Source organism: Gossypium raimondii, chromosome 5, assembly GCF_025698545.1.
Source record: "Gossypium raimondii isolate GPD5lz chromosome 5, ASM2569854v1, whole genome shotgun sequence".
Lineage (NCBI taxonomy): Eukaryota > Viridiplantae > Streptophyta > Magnoliopsida > Malvales > Malvaceae > Gossypium > Gossypium raimondii.
The window spans coordinates 19,138,289-19,157,019 of NC_068569.1; positions in this window are offsets into that span (position 1 = coordinate 19,138,289).

Sequence of the window (18,731 nt, forward strand, 5' to 3'; positions counted from 1 at the left end):
TACGTTATTTCTATCATAATGCAAACCATGCAATAATATTAAAATAACTTTTTTTACTCAGATTTGTGGTCCCAAAACTACTGTTCCGATTTCATTGAAAACGGGCTGTTACACGAGCAATTTATGATGCTTCTCAAATTGTATCATATTTCATGATATGGTGTAAGAAAAAAATTTTATCTGCATAATTAGTATTGATATTATAATATTTCAGTTCAAAGTCCAAATAGATTGTAGTTTTATTATAAAAACTTATATAAATTTAAATTAGAGAAAGACTTATACTAAATTATATCATTTTTATAATATGCAAAATAAGTATAAAATAATATAAATTTTATAATATATAAATTTAATAAAAATTTAAATTATCCAAAACTTTCATAATGTTTCTCATAAATAATATAATTTTATCATAACTTTTAATTTTTATAAATAAGTCATAATAAAAAATTTATAACAATTTTTAAATAAGTATATTATTTTTATAATACGTAACATGAGTACATAAATAAGTTAAGTTCATACTTGACCAAAACTTTTTTATAAATATATATATTATAACACTTTTATGACATTAAAATAAATTTTATAATAAAATTTTGGCTAGAAATTTAGAATTTTTTAAGATTTAAATAATATAATTTTGTTATAACTTTATAAAATGCAAAAATTATATTATATTTAGGATTTATAATATAAGAAAATCTTGGCCATAATAATATCAAACACTTATACGTGTTCATGCTTATAATATAAATTTTATAACTTGTATAAAATAACTTTTAAAATTGAGTTTAATTTTTAAAATAGGATTTAAGTGTAATTACTCAAATTTTCATTTTATCTAAGAATTGAAAAGTATAATGAAAGTACTCTAATTAAATTAAATTCGATAAAACAAATTAATTACAATGATTACTCAAATAGGGCAATTTACAAAAAAAAACTATTTTTTTAAAAAATTACCGAAATGGGCCCGATATTTAATTATCTACCGAAATGGGACATTTTCCGGCAAATCGTGTCCACATCAGCGCGACGTCAGGGGACGCGCCAGTAAGTCGCGGCCACGTCAGCACACTTTGCTGACGTGGCAACAAATGATTTGCTGCCACGTCAGCAAAGCACGTTGACGTGGCCGCAACTTCATGCCACGTAGCGCGTTTCGGGGGACGCGATTTTGCCGTTTTTCCCACGTTAGGTTTTTTTGGCTTTTAGGGTTTAGGGTTCAGGCTTTTTAGGGTTTCTAGGTCCTGGAAGAAATAATTTAGAGTTGACGTTTCTGTGTAAATAGTATAACATCGCTTTTACCAGGATGCTTTATGAGAAGAATTTGTTAAATCGCGCCCACGTGGACGCGCTTTTGCTACAGTAGGTCCTGAAAAAATTATTTTGAGTTGACGTTTCTGAGCAAATAGTATAAAAAATGCTTCAAGCTGTATGCTATCTAAGAAGAATTTTCAAATCGCCTCGTGGGCGCTTTTACTACTGATTAGTCTTGGAAGAAATAATTTCGAGTTGACGTTTCTGAGCAAATAGTATAAAATCGCTTCTACCAGGATGCTTTATGAGAAGAATTTGTGAAATCTCGCCCACGTGGACGCACTTTTGCTATAGTAACATGTTTGGGCTGAGGTTATAAATGAGGTAAAAAATGTTCTCAGAATGCATAAGTCACAGCAGAAACAATTTAGAGAGGCTAAGAAGGTTAGAGTTTCAAATATGAGTGAACGTATTAGTGCTGTTATTTACTACGATGGTGAGGTTTGCCACACCGAGAATGGTGTTGTTTTTTTGTCGGAGAATACGGTGCGACTGGTTTTTAACCAGAACATAGATTTGACAGGACTTCGTAAGAGAATTAGGCGTAAAATTTTCGGAACGACGCCAATGAAAGTTCTGTCTATCACGTATTGATTTTGTTCTTCTGTTGATCCGGTGACATATGAATCCTTCGACGTAAAAGGTGCGCGTAGCTTGGAGGAATTGGTGCAGACTCATCTTGCTAGTGGAACACCTTATATTGAGTTATATGTACAATTTACGTCACCAAATGATGTACTTGCGACCGGTGTTCGAGATGTATACACGACCCCTGGCTGACACTCGGTTAGCGGGTTACAAAATATAGAACAGCCCATGTTTGGTAGCGGTGTCGAATGTACATCCCCTGCAAGACACTCTGTTGGTGGATGGGACATGTACGTCGGTGGCTCGATGTTTGATGCTGGAAATACGTACTGGGAACGGTATCAAGTTCTAGTAAGTGGCAATCTACATCCAATTGGGGACGTTATCAAATGCCAAGAAGAAGGGATGATGTACTCCGTACGACGTCAACCGGTGAGGGGACCTCGTACGCTGCAGATGATTGTGGGTTAGAAGATGACTCCGATGTGGATCCACCTCGAGAGCCCGGGCCGGATGGTGCAGAAGTTGGCTTATTTTCTGAACCAGAGCCTATTCCAACAGAACCTGAAGATGTTGAAAGGAGTTCAGATGAAGAAGAAAATCCACGATTCAGAGCATACTCACCTCCAGCCCACATGCATAATGTCGATCTGTCTGCAGATGATGCGTTAGAGTTTCCAGATCTACCACACCGGTTGCGTGATCGTACAAGTTCGGGGGTAAATTTTGGTAAATTTGAAGTTGGTAATCAGTTTACCAACAAGAATAGTTTTATTGGTGTTTTGAAACAATATAACATCAAAAACGGCGTTAACTACCACGTCGTTAAATCCAAATCTGATAAGTTTGAGGTGAAGTGTGTGGTCCAAGACGGTACATGTTCATGGAAAATCTATGCCTCGTTGAGGAAAATGACAAGGTTGTGGGAGATTAAAAAGTACAAAGGTCCACATACATGTGCTGCAGGTACAATATTGACGGTTTCTGAATAATACTTTTATTATGCAATGTTGCATTATTTAATGTACTCGGTTTATAGGTGTTTCACAAGATCATCCCAAGATGGATTTAGCTATGTTAGCTAGCTTGATACTGCCCGCGGTTAAAGCAGATCCTAGGACTTCAGTGCCGGTGTTAATTACCAATATTCGTAGCCAAATGGGGTACACGCCCTCTTACCGCAAGGCTTGGATAGCTAAGCAAAAGGCGTTGGAGAAGATGCTTAGTGGGTGGGACGCCTCATATAATGAAATATGGCAGTGGTGTCAGGTGCTAGAGAGATACGTCCCAGATGCCATCACAGACCTTGAAACGGAACATGCGTACTACAACAACCGATTGCTACGTGGATGCCAAGTGTTCAAACGCCTATTTTGGACCTTTAAGCAATGCCGAGACGCATTTTCATACTGCAAGCCGTTGGTACAAATTGATAGTACCTTTATGTTCGGTAGGTATACTCATCGGCTATTGCTTGCAGTGGCACAGGATGGCGGTGGGAGAATTCTTCCAATTGCATTTGTAATAACACTGGGGGAGTCGTCTGATGGCTGAGATTTCTTTCTTTCTAGGTTAAGGAGGCATATGTGCCCCCAACCTAATATCTATGTTATTTCAGATCGGGGCGCCGGTATACTAGCTGCATTTGATCGACAGTGAAGCTTATGGCAGCGCACACACCATAGATATTGCCTAAGACACGTAGCTTCGTACTACTACAAACAATATTCATCTAAGAGTGAATGACAACAAGTGACCAACATGGGTATTTAGTCTATATATGTGTTATTTCGTTTGTCAATTTGAATTAGTTTTATTGGTAGAAGTGGTATAAATTATTCGCTATGATCTTATATTGGCAGGGTATGAAACAAATAAAGATCGTTTTCACGAGATGTTGGCAATTTTACGTTCAATTAACGGAGAAGGGGCGGACTACCTTTGTAACATACGTTTCGAACAGCGGACTACAATATGGCCATATGACGTCGAACCTGGCTGAATGCATAAATTCTGTTCGTAAAGGAACGCGTCATCTACTGATAATATCGGTTATGCGAGAGACATATTTTCGCTTGGCAGCACTATTTCCAAAGGGAGCAGCAAGTTATGCAGACCAGATGCAGGGAGGCCATGTATGGTGCAGTAAGGTAGTTCAAGAAATTAACAAGGCCAAGGCGAGGGCAAACACCATGCACACAGTGTGTCACGATCGAGACAATTTATGGTTTCGTGTGACAGAGTTTGACAGACTGCACCAAGATGTTGTTGGCAGGCAATATCGTGTACACTTGCGAAATAGAACTTGTGACACCCTGCACCCTCCATTTTCTCCGGAATAGCGCTCAAAAGCTCCTAGCACACCGCCCCCCAATCGCTAGATTGGGCAGACCCGGTGACCGGGTACCCGTCCACCGGCAATCCCAATTGCAGACTGACATCTTCTAAAGTGATAATGCACTCTCCACATGAAAGATGGAATGTGTGCGTATCGGGTCTTCACCTCTCGATCAACGCACTGATTAGTTTCGAGTCCACCTTGCATCCCCGGCCTACCGTCGCCACGTGCTAAAAACCCGCTTCTCGCATGTAGTTCTCTACCAACGGTGATGGAGGACCATGCATATTCCGGATATTGCATTCCAATACCCGATCTACAGACTTTTATAACAAATAATAAATTAATAATTATCTAAAAAATGCATAAATAAAAAATTCTTAAATAATATTTAGAAATTAAATTGAACACTTACCATTTTCATTTATTCCACTGATATGTGATGCTTATCAAGACGAGTCAATTCTCCGGCCATTTAAAACAAAATTTTTAAAATTATTTAAAAAAAATTAAGAGAAATTTAGAAATTTTTACAGTTCAAAAAAATTTAAAACAAAAATTTTGAAAATTATTTTAAAAAAGGGAGTTAAGAGAAATTTAAGAGGAACTTGAGAGCAAATTGAGATTAAATATGGATTTGAGAGAAATTTGGAAGGAATTTGAGAGCAAATTGAGAGGAAATTTAGAGGGAATTGAGAAGAAATTTGAGAGAGGATTAGTTTATGAAAAAAAAGGGGTGGGGGTATTTCTAATTTTTTTTTTACCGTTGGGGGGGGACAACGGTCAAATTTTTGACCGTTGCACTGTTCACGCGCGAGGCAAGTTGTGGCCACATCGGCAGCTTTCTTGGCGATGTGCGACTTTGACTTGGCGCGCTCCCTGACATTGTGCTAACGTGGACGTGATTTCCCGAAAAATGACCAATTCCGATTAATAATTAAATACCGGGCCCATTTCGATAATTTAAAAAAAAGGAGCTTTTTGTGTAAATTACCCACTCAAATATATCATTTTTGTATAATTATAAATAATTACATCTAAATTTAGTTATTAATAAGTCCCTTTCGAAACATTACCGTATAATTAATATTTTTCTATTTTGTCAAACAAGTTGACAAGTCAGTGTGGAGTGAGACAAAATTGATGAGCTGTAATCACTTTGCGGTGCGGCTTTTAAGGATAGGATCCTAACTATTATGGTACGTGAATACCAATGAAACTGAAAAGCTGTAAAAAGAAAAAATAAATAAACGAAGTTAAAAGTTACAAAAATTTAATAAAATTCCTAAAAAAAAAAAAAACAAAAAATATGGAGATATGAGGTAGAGACATTCTAATCTTATAAAATTGGATGGTTATTTAGGAAAAGCTAAGCTCACATTTTGATATGGGAATGATGGCGTTTGTTAATTTATTTATATCATTTTTTCTCCTTCTTCAATTTTTAAAAATAGAAAATGAAGGGAAAGAGTGGACCCTACATCATTAATTTTTTATGTCACCAAATTCAACGCCAACTTCCCTCCCACGTTCTTCATCTTATAATAATATATATGTGTTTTAATTAAATTTCACCCACAAAGTCAAAAAGAGTACCCCTTTTAAAACCTAGCAAATCGTGGCACAACTTGACCCAGGTTCATCTTGGTTGAGTTTACGGTTGAACAAGTCACGTGCGGAGGCACTGAGCTTCATCACAAACTCTACATTTGCGGCGGCAGTCACTGGAAGAGCTCCAATGCACTGTCGGAGTTATTTGACCCACGCTCACAGGCGGAGCGTATTTTACAACGTTCAAATTCGTGAAGTACTTCCAACAGGATGTGACGTTCACGCTTTTGAAAACAGCAGCTTCTTCTTTTTAATGATAAAAACAGCATCTTATTATTAGATAAAGTAAAAGTGTAATTTGGGGGCTAATAATTATTAATTGAAAAATTAGGGAGCGGGAAGGACAAATCTTCTTGGATTAGAATTTGAAATTACAAGCTAAGGGAGGGGATTAGGGAAACCATGGGCACGAGTGTTGGTTAAGTTAGTTGACCCGAGTATCGGGTTTAGGATAACCCGGGCCTTGTCGGCTGGGGAAATCTTCAACCCAAGTACCACCTCTAAATTTGGTTTCATTTGGAGTTCTTAACGTTAAAGTCCAGAAAAGTCATTCCATTATTCCGGATTTATAAAGTGTAAAGGTTTATTTTGTTAGGTAGAATGACGAATTTAGCCTTTTATCAATTTCACCTCTATTTTTTTAAATTGAATTTCATCATCAATATTTTAAAAGAGTTAAATCGTTATTTTCTTTAATGAAAATATTAACTAAGACATTAAAATTTTAAATATATTAATCATAATTATAATAAGTCATGAAAAGTGATTGCAATCTGAACCATAATTATAATTATAATTATAGTTAACATATTAATAAATAAATTGTTAAATAAAATATGATTATTATAATTGTAATGTGTGATATCTACTAGTCCACTATTAAGGAAACAATTATTTTGTAATTAGTTCTAAGCTTTATTTAAGAAAAAAACCTAAATTAATTAGAATAATAAAATAAAATGTAAATTGGTCCAAAATTTAAGATTACGTCCGTAATCTTAAATTACTAAGGAATAGGCCGTCATCTTGTATTACGGGATGACCATAATGTGAAATTATGATATGACTAAAATATTAAAAATTCAAATACGGTGATTTCATTCCATAATGTAACATTAGAAGCTACAATATTATATTCGACCAACCAAACATCCTAAAAATTTTATTTATAATTATGCCATTTTATTACTAATAAAGGTTGAATTCAAACCACACTATTTAATCATAATTAATATATTTCCGGTCTAAGAAAATAATTATAAATACTACAATATCATGTAATTCTATTATTTACCTTTAACTAGAGGTGATCATGGGTTGAGTTATGTTGAGAATCATACTTGAAGTCTTATTACTAAATAATTCGCCCTTTACACCATAGAATCATACTATTTATAATACAATTGTTAACCAACCCTAACTACTAACTGTCAAGACTTCTAACTACTAACTACCATAGCTGCTAACATACTCTAATATGCCACTATCCTCTTCGACCCCTGCTAACAACACCTGTTAAACATATTCTTTTGGACCTAGCTTAAGACATGACCTAAACTTAGTAAATAAAGGTACTGACAGTGGCTTGGTGAACACATCTGTAATTTGCTCATGTGCTGGAATGTGACCCACAGCAAGCTGTCCAGCTGCAACTTTCTCACGGACAAAGAAAAGATCCAATTCGACGTGTTTAAAGTTAGAATGCAGGACTGGGTTTACAAATACAACAATCGCTCCGGAGCTATCACACCACACTGTAGGTTTTCGCAGAGAGGAAACATGCAGTTCTGACAAAAGTGACTCGAGCCAGACTACTTCAACAATTGTCTGAGCCAACCCCTTATACTCCGCCTCTGTTGTTGACCTAGAGACAATCGGCTGTTTCTTTAACCCCCATGCAACAGGGTTACCACCAAGGAATACACAAAAAGCCCATAGTAGACCTGCGATCATCTATATCCGTACCCAATTCGCATCGGAGTATCCAACCACATCCAACTTAGCCGATTTTGTGAAATGAATAACATAACCAATAGTGCATTGAAGATAAAGGAGAATGTGTTTGACTGCTTTAAAATGTTGATCAAGGGGGCGATGCATAAATTGACACACCTTGTTCACAGCAAATGTAATATCTAGCCTGGTGATGACCACATATTGAAGAGCACCAACAATGCTACGATACTCAGCTTCATTTTCAATCACACAACCATCATTTTGAGATAATTTGGAAGTGGCAACCATATGAGTAGGAGAGCTATTCGCTTGATCCATATTGGCTTTCTTTAGTAGATCAAGAATATACTTTGACTGATTTAAAAACAAACCATTAGCAGTGGGGGTTACCTCAATACCAAGGAAATAACCAAGAGGCCCTAAATACTTTAAAGCAAACTGAGTATCTAGTGAAGAAACAAAATTGTCAATGCTTTGTTGATGATTTCCAGTAATTATTATATCGTCTACGTAGACTAGAACATATAAGACCACTCATTCATCCTTTTTAACAAAGAGTGATGCATCAGACTTAGCACAAACAAATTGCGAGCCAAGCAAGAAGTCACATAACTTGGAAAACCATGCCCGAGGAGCCTATTTGAGGCCGTATAATGTTTTCTTTAGCCTGCACACTAGAAATCCATCATTACTGTATTGTTCAAAGCCAGGTGGTTGGGTCATATAGATTTCTTCAGACAACTCGCCATTAAGAAATGCGTTGTTAATATCCACCTATCGAAGCTGCCATCCAAACTTAACAGCTAAGGCCAAGACAACTCGAATAGTTGTTGGCTTGACAACAAGGCTGAATGTGTCTTAAAAATCGATGCCCGCCTCTTGAAGATAGCCATTGACAACCAGACGACCTTTGTAGTGAGCAATAGTACCGTCGGAGTTCCTTTTAAGTTTGAAAAGCCACTTGTAACCCACAGCTTTCCTATCGGCAGGTAAAGGAACCAAGTCCCATGTGTGATTTTTCATCAAAGCATCATCTCCTGTTGTGCTGCAAGAGTCCACTCTTTGCTTGTGAAGGCCTGCTCAATTGTAACAGGTTCAACTATTGTTAGTTCTGCAGACAAAACCTTTGGCTTGAAAATCCCACTTTTGGACCTCGTTTGCATGGGATGAAAATTGACTAAAGAAGCTCGAGTAGGTTGACTCGGTAAACAACTATTAACATTCATCGAAGAGCTGGAGGATACTGAATTCTGTCCTGAAAAAATAGAAGAGGGACTATTAGAAACCATATGCACAGGAGAGCAACTTACTTGTGGACACACATGTGAAGTATTAGATCGTGGCATAAGAGGTTCTTGAGTTGACACGGACATAGTTGAATCTGAAGAGCTGTCTAACCCTGAGCGAGGTACCATAATAGGAACAACAAAATGCTGATGTTGAAATTTAGTAAGGTCACGAGCAAACTGGGAAGCACTTGCGAACGTAGAACTAACCTCAAAAGGAAAGCAACCTCATCGAATATGACATGTCTGGACACAAAACTTTATTATTCTCAGCAAGACACTTGTACCCTTTGTGAGCCATATTGTGGCCAAGAAAAACACAAGGCTGAGATCGGAACTGTAACTTGTGAGCCCAAAATGGTTTAAGATACAGATCGCATCGACAACCAAAGATTTTTAGATGCTGGTAATTAGGAACAGTCTTATGGAGAACCTCATGGGGTGATTTACCATTGAACACTAGTGTTAAAAGTTTATTAATGAGATACACTGCACTAGTAAAAGCATGAGTCTAGAAGCATATAGGCATACTAGCCTGAGCTAGTAAAGTCAACCCAGTATCGACAACATGACGATGCTTTCTCTCTACCAACCCATTTTGTTCTGAAGTGTGAGGACAAGAAATGCGATGCTGTATCCCAAGCGACGCTAATAGCCTTTGAAATGGACGATACTCTCCTCCCCAGTCTGTTTGGAGAGCTCGTATCTTACAACCAAACTGTACTTCAACAAGTTTTTAAAATTGAAGAAACTTAGTCACAGCCTCAGATTTACTTTTAATCAAATACGACCAAGTGTATCGTGAGTAAGCATCCACAAACAACATGTAATAAAGACATTCATCAGATATCATAGGAGCAGGTCCCCAAAGATCCGAAACAATCAGCTTAAAAGGAGCTGAATAAACAGTATTTGAAGGTAAAAAAAGAAGTTTTTGGCATTTTCCAAGCTGACAATCTGAGCAAATAGAGCTCAATTTATAATTCTTTGATACAACATTACATTTCTGAAGAATTGTAGCAACAGTCCTATGATAAGGATGTCCAAGACGCATGTGCCACAGTTCGAAGACCGAATCACCAGAAGAATACACTCCTGACTGTGCTGTATGAACTGCAGTTGAACCAGCAGAAGTGCTGAGATTTTCCAAAGTACTGGGATGTTGAGAGAGATTAAACTGATACATTCCATTATGCATGCACCCCACCAGTAATATGGTCACTGTCTTGATGTCCTTCACAAAACAATGAAGTGGATGAAATCCTTAGAACCACCACCTCTAAAAGATGATCAAGACCCATGACCAAATTGTTTAGCTTGCCTAGCGTCGGACTCAGTATGTTGAACAACATTTGCCTTCAAAGATATACTTGAAACAAGATCTTGTTGTCGAGCCTTAGAATCAGTCAGCATTTTCGTAAGGTAGTCAAGAGAAACATTCATTGCTGATGCGACAATGCGTATTGACTCATACTCCACAGGTAAACCAGCAAGAATGATATTGATCTGTTCTTGCTTAGAAGTGTTAGTACCAACAACAAGTAAAGTATCACACTGACCTTGAATCTTGGCTAGATATTCTTGAATAGACAATTGACCTTTTTTCTGTGAATATAACGAATGTCTAAAAGTCAACACTGTTAAAGACGACTTAGCAGCAAACCTTCTGAGAATAGTACTCCACACATCAAAACTCGATCCAGCCCTAGTAAGATGAACAAGAATACTGTCAGAAATGGTGGACAACAGCCAAGAAGCCAATAGCTTGTCTTGTTGCTTATGAAAAACAAAATCAGGATTAGAAACAGAAGAACCATTATTGTCAAGAATAGACTGTGGAGGAACCTGAACTGTTTCGAGAACAAATTCATGCAAACCATATCCTTCAAGAATCAGCAAGATTTGTTGTTTCCATAAAAGAAAGTTATTAGCAGTAAGTTTCACCGTGTCATGTTTAGGAAACTGATGAAGTTTATGCGAGAAAGCATATCCAAGATCAGGAGAAGAAGCAGCTACAGGTGTGGCTGTGTGAACAGACTGATGATCACCATCAGATACTGCATCTGTTGCCATAACCGAATAGAAAAGAAAAAAAATTATGGCTGTGATACCATGTTGAGAATCATACTTGAAGTCTTATTACTGAATAATTCTCCCTTTACACCATATAGAATCATACTATTTATAATACAATTGTTAACCAACCCTAACTACTAACTGTCAAGACTTCTAACTACTAACTGCTAATTACCATAGCTGCTGACATACTCTAATAGGTTATCCGGCCCGGCCCGACGGCCCGCCTGAAAAATGAGAGGGTTCGGGTAAAAATAAAGGCCCGAAATATGAGTTTGGGTAAAAAACGAGGCCTGTTTTCGGGCCTCAGCTAAAACTTTTTTAGCTCGGGCCCAGCCCGGATTATATATTAAATATATATTTTTTATTTTTAATAAAATATATATTTTATTTTTAATCAAATATATATTTAAAATGGGCCGGACCGGGATTGGACAAATTTTTAGGCCCATATTTCGAGCCGGGCCAAGGCCTAGAAAACGGGCCTAAAATTTTATCTGGGCCCGACCCGAACCCGACCCGGCCCATGATCACCTTTACCTTTAACTAACCGATGAAATTAAAAAAAGAAAAAAAAAGAAATATTGATTCTGTTTTGCAATAATATATATTGGAAAGTTGGAATCACAAGAATAAGAGAAATAGATTAAGGTTGACTAAATGTATGATTCAATAATAGTTATATGATAGTGTCACAGTATTAGACTTTTCGTCGTGTAATTTATGTTGTCTTAGTCGATTTTTTCGTTTCAAATACACCTAAATTAGCTTAACTTTCGAAAAGTAAAAATGCTTAGATAGAAAATAGTATTCACTATTTAAGAATGGAATACAATAGATACCAACGAGAAGGAGGCTCTCTATTTATAGTTGAGTTCTCTCAATCTAACGATACAACTAACTTTATATCAACGAACGAGATCGAAATCTATCTACAATTGAGGGATTTATATAATTCCCAATATTACAAAATCAAATTTATCATATTACAAATCTTCTAAGTTTACTTTTCCTATTTACCAATATAGCCCTAATTTTCCGTAAATGCTTCGCTAGGCCACCAAGGCTTCAAGTAGATGAGTTTCATCACTTATTCTTCGAATCGAACCAGTTCAAGTGGGTTAAATGAATCCCATTTAGTAGATTAACTTTAATAAAACGTTTTTTTGTGCAATAGTCGTAAAATTTAAATCGCGGCCCGTGATAATGGTTTTCGTAAACCCTATTAACATTAATTTGTTTAAGATACATTTCATATAACAATAATAATAGAAGAAGTGGGGCGAAATTGACAGTGGACTCCCCAAGTTAATGATTTGAGAAGCACGACGCGTTTCTTTCAAATAATGGAAGAATCATGTGGTGTTTAAGTGCATTATATAATATCACATGCCAACTGAAAATGATGTTCAAAACTTTCATTTGGAAAAAAGGAAAGGGCTAAAACGTTTTTCATGGTTGCTACGTGCTTGTATGAGTAGCATATAGTTTTTTCCGAAATGGGGCTTTAATGTAACTACGTGCAATGCATGTTTTAATTAAGGAATGTTTTATATTTTGGGTTTTTTTTCCCTTCTAAAACATTTCGATTTTGGTTGACCAAACCTTTTCCTTTTAGGTTTTTTCTTTCCTTTAATAGGACTTCTTTTGAGGAACATTAATGGCGAATATGATTCGTGTTGAGGTGGACTGGTGACCTTATTCTCCTACCTAGTTGGTAGGGTGAAAAGTATTACCCTGCTTTCTGGAAATTACTTTCCTCCAAACATTGTTTGATAATATTATTCTTTTTATACATCAACATAATTTGAATGTCAATAAAAATCTAATTAATCATTACCTACATATTTAAAAATAAATAGATTTAATTACGTTTTTTTGTTAATAATAAACCAACATTTATTAAGATTAACAAAATTTGGGAAAAGGCCTTCCAAATTTATTTTTTTCTCTTGTTTCTCTTTTGTTTTACTTAGCGACGATACCAACTTTCGACTTGGTTACTACTTGCCCTTTTCTCCTTCCCAACAACCGCTCTTTATTTCATCTACTCATTCATTCCATGTGTCTTCTCTCTTTTTTAGTCCGCAAACCTATTTTGTGTGTATCTTTGTTGTCTTTACAAATTGTGATGGATAGATGACAGTATTTGTTGTCGCTGAAACTCTACTGACCACCAACAGTTTTTTTGAAAAGTGGGTGGCTCTACGTCGACTTCTTAATATGTTTATATTTTAAAAGTATTTTAGAATAATAAATGATTTCACGAGTCGGTTTAGACTCGTGTTGTCTTTAAATTTTATATTTTTTTTGTTTGATTTCCATTATTTAATAAGTCTCCACTTTTAAAAGTTTTTGTTTGCTCTTGTAGCACGTTTTTTAATCTTACTTATGCATATAGTATTGCTTTTGTAAGCGATTTTAGGGCTGGTTGTGTCATCATCTTCTCAAGTTTGGTGGATGTTCGGTTCTTTTACTAATTTTTGCTTGTCATTTTGGACTATCCGGGGTTGATTTCCTTATTGTATTAAGTGCTTGCAAATTGCAATTACTGTAGATATGACATGCTTAAGTTGTGACATCAATTGTCTGTGTGCTATAATGTTCCTCTATTGTTGAAGAAACTTGTCCTTAACCACCTACAATGAATATTGTATTTGGAGAAAAATAAAAAAGATCATCTCCAATAGATCTAAAAATCAACTGACTTAAGTTGTTTTGAACAATTGCCCACTCTAGCTCAAAAAAATTATTTAGAAAAATTGAGGATTTTTTCGTTTGTTTATAAATGCTGTTCTTCTGTAAGTACTGCCTAAGGCTGTAGATTCCAAATCCCCTTCTCTTAATTTAATAAAAATCTAAAATCACATGCAAAATTGAACATTTCTTTTCTTAAATTTATGCTACAAAATTCAAATGCATGATTGTCAACTACAAGAAATATCACATGGTTCATGTATTTCTTTGTGGCATAAGAAACAAATCATGATTCAATGCAAATTCCAACATTTCTGTTCTCAGGATGTAAATAATCAACAGTCTTAAACTAGAGAGTAAAGGTATGCTTTGTTCTTTCGTTCTTTTGAGTGTAGAAATCAATTTCATACGCATGCATATATTACTTTTGTTCTAATTTGATGATGTTCAAAATTTGAAAATTTAACCTTAATACTAAATATAATTATTAAATTTTATGCCGTAAATATATTATCACATTTATAATGCCATATTGAATTTTGATTCTTTCACATCATTTTAGTTAATGAATTTAACAATTATTATTTGGGTGAAAAATAAAATTTCAAAAATATAATAGTTAAATTAAAAAATGATGATTAAATACACAACTCAAGAGTGAGACGAGGTAAAATTTTGACATCAACTAAATTTGAAAGCTAATAACGAATTGTTTTGTATTAAAAGAGTAGAGAAGCATTAGGCTCCAAAGTGTCATTGGGTACTGTTTCTTTAGCATACCACAAATCAAAGAAGAAACACATTGAAGTCAATGCGCACTCAAAAATACAAATGGAAGTGGACTGAAAAATTACAAAGGAAATAGCCTGGAATTTTAAATAGATTGGCAGCCAAATAAATTACCCAAAATCACGGCGTTTTCTAATCAACCCTATATGATTCGTGTTTAAAGTTTAACCCAATATTTGTTAAATACTATACGATTTAATTGTATTACAAAAAGACGAGTGCTTGAGGTGAAATGTGAATTATTATGGTGAGAAGTTTGATCATGAAAATCGAGGTTGCGTCCTCTGAGTTTCTGGAAGACAGCGAAATGCTTGTCATTGTTAATTTTATTAGAAATTGATGTCAGCATATAGGCTGGATTTTTCCTCTCATTTGGTGAGGAGAATTTTCCAATGCTCAATTCCTACATACTTTGCTGCCTCGCCTAACATGATTGATTTTCCCCTTCGCAAACCTGTTGTTGATGTTGATACTCGACTGTTGTTGCTGCCAAATCAACTGTACCTGAAACTACCTCAACATCAAATGTAATAAACATCTATGCATCCACTTTTTAAGGTTCTCTCTCACATATTTGATATGATCTTCTTCAGACTTTTTTCAATATATACCACCTGGCCCATACTAGTTGCGGGCCTTGAACTGAGCCCATCTAATCATATATGGGCCCATGCCTGGTATACCCATTGGAAATTTTCTACTACTACTATATATTAAAAGTTCAAACTTGTTTCATTGAATATGAAAGAAACATGGAAACATATGATGGATCATGATGAAGGTCCAATTTATTAGGCTTAAGGAAGGGATAAAAAAATAGATAAAGAAAGACTTTCTCTAACTTGTTCAAAATCACAATTGCATACAAATTCTCCAGACCTACCAGCGTGCATTTGGATTTTGACTTTTCCAAAACTCAGGTTGATTCTCTTGGCTCATTACTCAAATAATTATATAAAATGTATTCAAAATTCAATATTGATTTATTGTTAAGACTCATGCCTTAACTATGATGGAGATAATTACAAATCGAAAGATAAAATATGTAAAATTCGATAATGAATTTAATTGAACCATCAATATTAAGGTTTGTGATCGCATAACTAAATTTAATGTGATATGAGTTCAAATAATTCAATTCATGACTTTTCACCTATAAAATTCACCCGAGTTCGGAAAAAAAGTTGGAACAAAATAAAAAAAACCTTATACTTAGTTATAGGATAGTTGTAAAGGGTGAGTTACATTAGACAATAGCACGCACATAGCCGTGAGTTTATTTTAGGATAAATAATTTAGTAGGTGTCAGTCACATTAGCCGCCGTGCATTAATTTTATTTTCGTTTCTCATCCATGTGATGTGCTTCATTCAGGCTTTTAGGATGGCATTTGATTTCAGTACAACTCCAATAAGCTATTTGTCGTTGATGGTTGATGTGTTTGCCATAAAGAAATGAGGAGAAAAGATTAATTTAAATATACTTCCTACTCATACCGGATTTGCCATAGTCAGTAGTGGTGGAGAATAGCAACATACACCAAGGTTGCAATAAAGATTGGATTTTCATTCACTCCTACTAGGAACCACACTCTTACATTGAAAATAATTTCTTCATTTACCTAAATTATATTTGGTAAACTATTAAAACAATCATTTTTGTTTACTTTAGGTTACATTTTAGTCATTTATGTTATCGTATTGTAATATTTTAACCACTAAACCATTAATTAACATGACACGTCAGCTTACGAGTGAAAGAGAAGAGGGGGAAATGAGCTTGAAGAAAACCATTAAGTTGGGGTCAAAAGAAGAGAATTCCATTTTTAGCACAACTCTTTGACACATACGTAACTTCACTTCTAGCCTGCCTTGGTCCTAACCTATTCCAATACAAATTCAGGTGGCCTTGATCATTCAACCCCATCTCGTTCGTTTGCTAACTTCTTTTTCCTCTTTAATTTGGAAAGGGGCAACCCGATTTTCCTGTTACAATTTCTGGGTTTAGTATATAAAATTTACTAACTTCTTTTTCTTCTTTAATTCGGAAACGGGCAACCCGATTTTCTTGTTACAATTTCTGGGTTTAGTATATAAAATTTACTAACCCGCACTAGATCTGATCATGGTTGGGTTTAGGTCAGGTCGATGTAAAATTTTAGCCTTGTTTTTTAGGCCTAGGTTTTGGTTCAAAAAATGGACTTAAAATTTTACTCAACTCCGATTTAGATAAGAAATACTAAACTCGAGCCCAACTCGGTCCGTTCGTATTGAAATTTTTTATATTTTTATATAAAAATAATACATCAAATACACTAAAAATATTAAAATAAATATTTTTCAACACATTAAAAATATATTAAAAAAGTTCTTTATACATAAATAATATTAAGACAATGCAAAAAAAAAAAAAAGAGGCTAATTCGGGCCAAAAATCCTTCCCAAAGCCCCACTTGTTATTTACCCAAATCATTCCATTTTTCGGATGAGTCTATTATCAAGTTTAACTACTAAAATCCACATTTAAATTTATATTTTCGGGTCCAAATATTAAATGAAATTGTTAATATATCTTTATGATTAGAAGATAATTTCTTTAAAATAAAATTGAATATTATCTATCCAACACCCATCCGTCTAAAACAAAATTATAAAATAACAGCTAAGTAACTATTAAAAATTATAAATTTTAATTTTCTTGCATTTGGTTTTATAAAATTGATTAAATAAGTTTTGTTAAGACATTGTTTATTTTTCTCAATAAAATAATATATTAATTGAAGGATTGCTAACTTGTTACAAATTTATCAAGAACTCCTTTGTAATTTTATCAATGCTTCAACTTTACTTTTTTTTAAATAACCATATTTATATTTTTTTGGTTGATATTTTTAAATTTTTTTATATGAGATGCCTTTTCTCAATACCATGGACTAATGTATAGAAAAAAGTTAAAACAAATCAATAATCCGTATAAAGTAAAATATAACTTTCAAAGTTAAAGGGATAAATCTCAAAGTTATACATGAACTTTGATTTAATATATAATTGTATCGTGAACTTTAATTTGGTACAATTATACACGTAAAACTCTAATTGTGGTTCAAATAATTTTGATCTAATTATACACATTCAAATAAATAAATACATCAAATTATTTTTGGGTAAACTACACCGACGGTCACTTTTATTTACTTCAGGTTACATTTTAGTCACTTATGTTTAAAATATTAAGTTTTAGTCACTTGCGTTATCGTGTTGTAACATTTTAGTCACTGAGTCGTTAATTGCCGTTAACAGTGTAACAGTAAGTTGACGTGGCACGTTAAATCATCATTTCAAACAAATTTTAGTCACTTATGTTTGAAATGTTATGTTTTAGTCACTTGCGTTATCATGTTGTAACATTTTAGTCACTGAGTCGTTAATTGTCGTTAACAGTGTAACAGTAAGCTGACGTGGCACGTTAACAAATTTTAGATTAAATTATATAATCGGTCCCCAAATTTTTTCGTTTTGAGAAATTTAATTTATTTCTTTTATGTTCTTTAAACTTTCCTCTCTTTTTTTTTCTTTCCATGTTCTTCTGTTTCTCCCTTTGTTTTCCTACTTTCTCCATTTATTTTAACATATCAGGAAGTCGAATTGACTGTAAAGAAAGAAGCAAGAAGTCGAAAGCCATCATTGCCTATAAACAAAACCCATAAATCAATATCAAGCTTCTTTTTTGACTTTTTGTTATGTTAAAAGAAATGGAGAAAGTAGGAAAAGAGAGAGAGAAAAAAAGAGAATGGAAAATAAAGAAAAAAAAGGAAAGATAAAAGAACATAAAAGATAAAAATTAAATTACTCAAAACTAAAAAATATGGGGACTAATTGTATAGTTTAACTTAAATTTTTTATTTGAAATGATGATTTAACGTGCCACATCAGCTTACCGTTGCACTGTTAACGGCAATTAACGACTTAGTGGCTAAAATGTTACAACACAATACGTAAGTGACTAAAACGTAACATTTCAAACATAAGTTACTAAAATGTAACCTGAGGTAAACAAAAATGACCA